The 7393-nt window shown below is 34.3% G+C and overlaps 1 pseudogene; it reads right to left on the bottom strand.

Moving 5' to 3' along the window:
* Positions 1–393: 393 nt before the first annotated feature.
* The window catches only part of LOC120253955, a 31064-nt pseudogene continuing 24064 nt past the window's right edge, over positions 394–7393 (bottom strand).

The raw sequence follows: 7393 nt of genomic DNA, 5'->3' as shown, positions 1-7393 counted from the left end.
TGCAACACAATTTGCGGCGAGTAAAGTTTTGAGACAACTAAAATAAATCGCAAAGAATGTTACAAAAAGTTTCAAATAGTTGCAACATTTATTTCGACACAAATTGTGTCGCAATAAATTGTCGCATATCGTTGCAAATTGAATGGCAAATATTGATTCGGAAGATCCATGAATTGCGATGAAATTTGCAATATTTTCATTTTGTGTCACAAATTCTGCGACACAGTCTTCAAAAGTGTCGCAAATATTTGCGACATCTGAAATGTGACACGTTTTATTGTGTCGCAAATTTTGTTGCAAATTGTGATCTGCGACACATTTTTAATCTTTTGTGTCGCAAAAATGTGTCGCAAATTGCGTTTTTTGTTATGTTATAACATCCCCATCTCATCATCAAATGGAAACACTATTAGGAACTCCCTTGGCAGTGAGACTAGGATCACTAGTAGGATAAAGCAAGGAATAAGGCATTTTCACAGGTCCATTCCTATTCTTAAGATTAGGGTCCTCATTCCTTGCCACTATTTCCTTCTCAATCTCTTCAAGCCTTGTTCCAAACCTTCTAAATACTGCCATAGCCTTTTCATCATTAGTCCACCTCTGAGTCCCTTTTTCCCAAATACACCTCATCCGAAGCATGCTTAGATAATATCTCAATTAGTGAAATCCCAGCAGTGTTCGCAGCTCACTGGTGATAGTTTTCAAGAAAACCTTATCCAGGTCGGTTGTAAGCATTTCGTATTCCGGTGAACCGGCTTCCGGCATTAATCGATGGCTGACAGTTGGCCGGTTTGGCAGGTAACCAGCATATGGGTATTGACCGAAGTTAACGGAAGCATGCATTGCCGATGCAATCCAAATGATGGTCACTACAACAAAAAAAGGCAATTTGCGACACAAAAAGTCAAAAATGTGTGGCAGATCGCAATTTGCAACATAATCTGCGACACAATAAAATGTGTTGCGTTTCAGATGTCGCAAATATTTGTGACACTTTTGAAGACCGTGTCACAAATTTGCAACACAAAATAAAAACGTTGCAAATTTAATTGCAATTCATGGATCTTTGAAATAATATTTGTCATTCAATTTGCAACGATATGTGACAATTTATTGCGACACAATTTCTGTGTCGCAATAAATGTTGCAACTATTTGAGACTTTTCCAACATTCTTTGCGACTTATTTTGATTATCGCAAAACTTTACGCATCGCAAATTGTGTTGCAAATATTGAGTCTTTTTGCAACAAATTATGTGACCCATTTTATTTATCGCAAATTGTATTGCAAATGTGTGCGATGTTTTCCAACAAAATTTAAAACACATTTCGATTGTTGTAAATTGTGTCACAAATTGTGTTGCATCTTAGTGAGATATTCTGCGACATCACAAATTGTGTCGCAAATGATTTATTTATAACCATGATTATTTATAATCATTTTTTAACTATTTTCACAAACCTATTTTAAAACCTAATTTATAATCCTGAACAATAACTTTTATAATATTTTTCAAAATAAACATTCCGATCTATAAATATCCAGAATAACAATGCAATACAAAATATAATAATTCAAACATCTAATACAACAAACAAATACAAAATGTAATAGTCCAGCATCATGTTCTAGATCAGTCTTTGTTAGGAATGGGGGTGGGGGGCGAGGGCGGGCGGGAATGGGATCCCGTCCCCATCCCCACTCCACGGGGCGGGGATTCCCGGCTAAAATTCCCAGCGGGAAAAAAATCCTCCCGCTCACTCCCCGCATGGGGATCCCACTACAGGGAATCCCGCCCACTAAAACATTAATATAAAATTTTTTTATAAATAACTATAATATTTCTAATGCATTTATGTTACACATGCTAAAGATGCTATATACAATTGAAAAATAAAAAAATATAATGTATGATGAAATAAAAATAAAAAAATTCTCAACCAAAGTTTTTACAACGACGTACATCATATATAAAAAATAAAAAAATTCACACAAAAATATTTCTCCTAACAAGTCATAATATAATGTTTGATGAAATAACAACATTAAGGTACAAATAACATAAAGTTTAAAACTAAATTAAAATTACAAATCCATTAAATAAAATTCATAATGCAAAACTAGCACAATAATTTCATGCTTCCATCAATTTGTTTCTTCTTTGTTCTTTCTCCAAATTATTTATATGAAAAACTGTAGGTATATATCTTAAAAGTCATGTTTGTTTACAGTCAGACCATCCATTCTTTTTTCTCATTAATGTGATGTATACAAATAATAATTTTATAAGTATCTATTCAATTGATATATTTAAATCGATTAGATGTTTTGTTGGATGATTTTGGAGAGGAGAAGGTATGTGATTTTTGGATTTTAAACATAAAATCACTTAAATCAGAAACAATTAAAAAATATTTAATGATGGATTATTATACATGAGATTTGCCATCAAATGGTCGGTTGGTCGTTTGGCGTTTTGTAGTGAAAAATTTTATAGTGAACAAAATTTTTGCTATAATCACATTTCGTGCAAAGTAAAATTACAATATTTGTTATATTTTATGAAAACTGACACTGAAATATATATAAAGTTAATTTAACAGTTTGATATGAACACACATTCTCTATAAAATTATCTTAATTCTCACATCTGTAATTTCATCATGTGAGATAGTTTCAGAGAATATAACTTTAGAATCCAATGATTAATATTGAAGATCTAATAATATGTCAGTACTCTCTTATATGTAGCAACACATGGATATTTGAATAAAAAAATCTAGACAATTACCTAATTATCCAATTCATTTAAATTAAATAAATAATTAGTTTTTGTGAATATTAGAAATTTGAAAATTAGAAGTTTGAATTTAAATTTTGTAGATATATTATATAATAATTTTATTAAAATAATTTAAGATTTTATTAAATAAATATGTTTTAATGAAATATATAAATTTCAATAGTTAATAAGTTGTATAAAATAATTGTGAGTTCCATAATAATAACTAAAAATATTAATAAATAAATATTTATTGATTATATATATATATAATATTATGTTAATGTTGAAATAATCTTTAATAAATATATTAAAAATATGTATTATATTTTTTGGGGAATCCCCGCGGGGCACGGGGCCGGGGAATCCCCGCGGGGATTCCCCACGGGGTTCCCCGCGGGGAGCGGGGCGGGGATCCCTGTGGGATGGGGAGACCATTCCCCGCCCCCGCTCCGCCCCGCTAGGCGGGGAGGACTTTTTCCCCGCTCCCCGCCCACGGCGGGCGTTCGGGAATCCCGCCCGTCGAGCGGGGCCCTCATGAGAACGGGGATTCCCAGCCCCACCCCCATTCCTAGTCTTTGTAACCAAAATTTCTTCTGTAGTAGTGCCATCCACAGTTTCAACTATCACTGTTGAGTCATCTTCACTGGAGGAATGTGCATTCTGTAGTTGATCACATAATTCAGGGACGTCTTCCGTGTCAACATCTATTTCTTCTTCTGAATCAATATTATCAATGAGTGGCAAAATCAGTGACCGGTTGAGGATCACTCTTAGTTGATTTAAGCTCTCACGGGCATTTTGGGATTTCAAGTGTCCACGGTTGGTTCTGAGTCAGTTGCCCCAAGAAGACTTTTCTTTTATAAGTTCTTCCTGCCATCAACCGTAAACATGGGAACAATCTTAGTGACAGCATGTAATGTAATAGTAATTTACATTTTACAGGCTCACCTTTAGCTGACGAATCGGGTCACTGAGACCACTAAAATCATCATCAGATATTTCATTGATTACAGCCTTGTTTTGAATTTCTTTCGCAAGTTCCCCAAACCTCAGGGTGCTTCCAGCTTTGTCCATGATTTTACCACAAAGAATATTACTCTAGGAGAAAATAGCAGAAACTTCACGCGCATTTTTCATTAAAAAATACCTGTTGTCTGGAGAAATGGAACATAAATAGGTGACCTTTGCATTGCCACTAAGAGTATCTTTCAGTAAATGTCTGATTGGGGAATCCATGTAGGGAATTTTTTGGTCTTCTCCAGTATGAGCAACTCCAGAGACAATGTTGATCAACTTCCTAATCACGAAAAGCTATAAAACTCAATATATTGATTCAATTTGGGGAGACATAAGAGCGCAAGCCCTGAGACTGGTGATGGATAAATCACCAAGATAAAGTGCAAGACAAAGTGTCCGGATGACTATCCATATTGTCAAATATATATCTGAACCAAAATATTTAATTAATAAAGCTTTAGTTGACATATTACAAATAATGAAGGATGAAAGAACCAAACTGTCAAAATCAACCAGTGCTGATTAAAATTAAATAAAATGTTCTAAAAACAATGCTATATATATATATATGAATATAATTAATGTAAACAGATAATAGCCATTGGCAAATGAGGCAATTACAATAGGGTACAATATTTTGTTGCTAAATGCAACTAGTCCCTCATGGTAGTTGTAATACCCAAAAATTGAATATAATGAGGTCCGTAATATCCCAAAAAAATTGTGATTGATATAAACTAGTCAGTAGTACCCATTATAACATTAATATTTCTTTTGTTCCACTTCAATACATTTGAGCACTAATATTTAACCCATTTAGCACAAAAATAAATATCTAATGACAATATTTTTATATTGCTTTGAAGTTTTTTTCTCATGTTTTAGTTTTTTTTTTCACTTATATCAACGATAAACATAGGTGATGTAGTGTAGATAAGAAGAAACAACATATATAATAATCAAAAGATCAAAAATAAAAAGCAGAGATATAAAAACAAATATAAGCAATTATAAATATATTATTCTCAAATTAGTGAAATACAAAAATAAAATGCAATGATGAGTTATAAGTTGTATAACAAACTAACTTATATATTCTAATATTCTATAAACCTCATGCCCCTCGATAATGTTAGAAATTTTTTTATCAAAGAACAAGTGGAGAAAAAAACATTCAAACTCAATAAGAATAAAAACTCGAGATATTTTTCATTCAAAAAGGGTACTAAATATATAATTCCTAAAAACAAGAAAAAATAAACTATTACCTAATGATACACTAAGAAGACTTTCACGTGTCTACGGGAACCTCCATGCATGGCCTACAAGACCAAGTTGAGCACAAACATTAGCAATCAATGAAAGAGATGTACTTGTATAATACAGGCACAGGCATAAGTACATACATGCGTACAAAAAGAGATGTACCAAACTTTGTCATGAACAAGATCATCATTAATTATTTTCCCTTAATAATCTAATGCAGATATACTTATATAATTATTATATATGTATTTACATAGAAACGTAACATGACAAAAATCAAGTTTCAACTTTTGTTGCATGTTTCACTGAAACATGTGAGTATCAAAAGAAAAAGAGAAGCTTTCTTCAACTTGTATGTATATATATATATATATAGCACTCACATGTTGATGAGACACTAGTATAAGGGAGATAAGGAGAAAGATAGAGAAAAAGAGAGAAGCTGGTGTGTTATGATCGGGAGACCTCCATGCTGTCATAAGGTTGGGATAAAAAAAGGTCCTTGGACATCAGAAGAAGACATCATCCTAGTATCATACATCCAACAACATTCTTTTGAATCAATCATTCCGACATGTACTTCGCAGCTCCAAACTAAAATGCTTCATTGCTAGTATGAGTATAAACCTAGTTAGATAAGGCTCATAAAATCATGGGAGATGATATTTGCAATTCTATGGCATTCCTTGGTTTTCTTGGTGCAGATATTGTTAAGATCTTCTCAATTGATCAATAGAAGGATTAGTTATTATACGTAAACCATTTTCAGACTGGCAGGAACATTTTTGGGAGAGGATAAAAGAAGTTCTCTGTTTGTTGTTCATGTTTGGAAGAAACTACATGCATACATACCTCTAAAGCAAGTAATATAACATACATTGAAATGTTACGAAACATCAAACCCATTAAGAAATTCTTTAAACAATTATGCAATGCTTGTCTGTTTTTCTTTTTTTGTTCAATGTCACCGTGAATTTTCAGTTAATTCAAAGCTCCTTTTTAACTCGAGATCGTCATCAAATGTAAAGAAAAACAGAAAACACTCGAGATCGTCATCAAATGAAGGGATTCAAAAACAAGAAAAAACATTGGAGAGATTGACCATCTGATAACTTTGATGGGGATTTTGATCAAATCTACAGCGAGATTGGCAAGACCCGCAAAGCAAGCGCAACGCCGAAAGGTCTATAAAGAACTTGTTGGGTCCAGCCCATTTGTTGGGTTGGCCCATGTTTAAAAATGAAGCTATGTTGACTTATGGAGGAGGGCTTAAAGGGAATTTCACAAGGGTAAATGCTCTCATCTTTGATGAGAATGAGGGTGTGACTATTCATGGTTTTTTAGGGAAAAAAGAAGAATAATCTAAGGAAGAGAAGGAGGAGCTAGGGTTCTTGGAGAAGGCAAGATTGGAAGGCTTCATCGCCGGATCTCTCCTAATCCTTTGGTTTGATCCCTCAACTCTCATTCCTTAAGGTCCTTTTGTGAACCATCCTAGTGTATGGATGATGTATGAGTGTTGAATCTCTTTTTCTTGTGAAATTCATGTTCTTTGCATGTACTCCTCTAGTGAGCTAGAGAGATCTTGTTGTTATCCCATAAGTCAACATAGTGGAAACATGTTTAAGAGGCTCTAAGGAGTCCCGTGGTTTTTCCCTCGATTTGTAGGGTTTCCACGCTAAAAATCGTTTCTTGTGTTGTTATATGTTTGTTCATCTCATTCTAACATGAATGAGGGGTTTAATAGCTTTTTATGAGTTGTTTTGAAGCTTTGAAGCCTTGTAGAACCTTTGGGAGGAGCTTTGAAGCCTCAAGGAAGACATTGAATGCATTTTGCAGCTTATGCGGGCTGCATACGGGCCGCACGGAATCTCCAGTGAGCTTCACGGGGTGTATGCGGGCGCATGACCCCCGTATGTGAACAGTGTTTTTGCTACAGTGTCGTGAACAGTACCTGGTGAACAGTATTTTTGCTACAGTGCCGTGCAGGCAGAGAGACTCACGGGCAAGCTTGCGCCCGCGTAGATTTTCCAGTGAACTTCACGGGCAAGTGTGCGCCCGTATACCGGCCGCATGTGAACCGTAACAGTGAACAGTAACAGTGCTACAGTGTATATTGCTACAGTAAATTCCGCAGTTTTTCACTGTTTCAAAACTCGTTTAAACCCCAACAGAACTGCACATAAATTATCCCCAAAAATAAACCAATTTAATTAATACATTCTTGAATTGAACCCTAATTACATCTCATTCTCAAGAAAAAACAGAGAAAAAAACAAACAAATAAAAAAAAACTGACCCTAAAATCCAGATGACGGCACCGACGA

Source organism: Dioscorea cayenensis, unplaced genomic scaffold, assembly GCF_009730915.1.
Source record: "Dioscorea cayenensis subsp. rotundata cultivar TDr96_F1 unplaced genomic scaffold, TDr96_F1_v2_PseudoChromosome.rev07_lg8_w22 25.fasta BLBR01000256.1, whole genome shotgun sequence".
Classification (NCBI taxonomy): Eukaryota; Viridiplantae; Streptophyta; class Magnoliopsida; order Dioscoreales; family Dioscoreaceae; genus Dioscorea; species Dioscorea cayenensis.
Note: the sequence above shows the minus strand (reverse complement) of the source record. Positions and strands in the feature narration are given on the sequence as shown.